The following is an 833-nucleotide window of genomic DNA, read 5'->3' on the forward strand; positions in this document are numbered from 1 at the left end:
ACCACAAAGAGGAACAAAACAACCACAAAGAGACACAAAAGGACCACACAGAGAAATGAAACGACCACAAAGAGGAACAAAACAACCACAAAGAGACACAAAAGGACCACACAGAGAAATGAAACAACCACAAAGAGGAACAAAACAACCACAAAGAGACGCAAAAGGACTACAAAGAGACACAAAAAGTACTACAAAACGACACAAATGACCACAAAGAGACACAAAACCATATGGAGACACAAAATGACCTCAAAGAGACACAAGATGACTGCAACACCACACAAAACCACCACAAAGTCTGTGTGTCCCACTCACAGGTGGTGGGGCCTTTTGCATATCTATGCCCAGGGGCCCATTGTCTCATAATCCGCCCGTGCTTACAGTTTGTTCTCTGTTACATTTTGGCTTATTTTTTATCTTTCATATATCTCCAGGTTCAAGGTTGATTTTATTAATTTATAAAACCACAGACACCACAGCGCCCCCATCCTAATTAACCAACACTGACTACTAACTATCCATTAGATTAAACTAAAAACAAAAATACAGCACTCAGATCTGATACTGTGTGTACATTTAAGAGTCAGTGGTGTCTGTCCAGCAGCTATAAGCGCAGTGTATGTTAAGAGAGTTATATATTCTTTAAAATAGCCCAAATCTGTACACTGTGTCCACTTGTAATTCTCACTTTAAGGTTAAACCTAAAGTTTTACGCCTCAACATTTAAATTCAACATTGAGCTGCTGTGCCCTGCAGCTCTTCTTTAAAATATAAATATCTTATAAGTATAAAAGTTTGATTTTGTTTCTGAGGCGAGAGGTTTTACAGAC

The sequence above is a fragment of the Epinephelus moara genome, chromosome 23, assembly GCF_006386435.1.
Source record: "Epinephelus moara isolate mb chromosome 23, YSFRI_EMoa_1.0, whole genome shotgun sequence".
Taxonomy (NCBI): Eukaryota; Metazoa; Chordata; class Actinopteri; order Perciformes; family Serranidae; genus Epinephelus; species Epinephelus moara.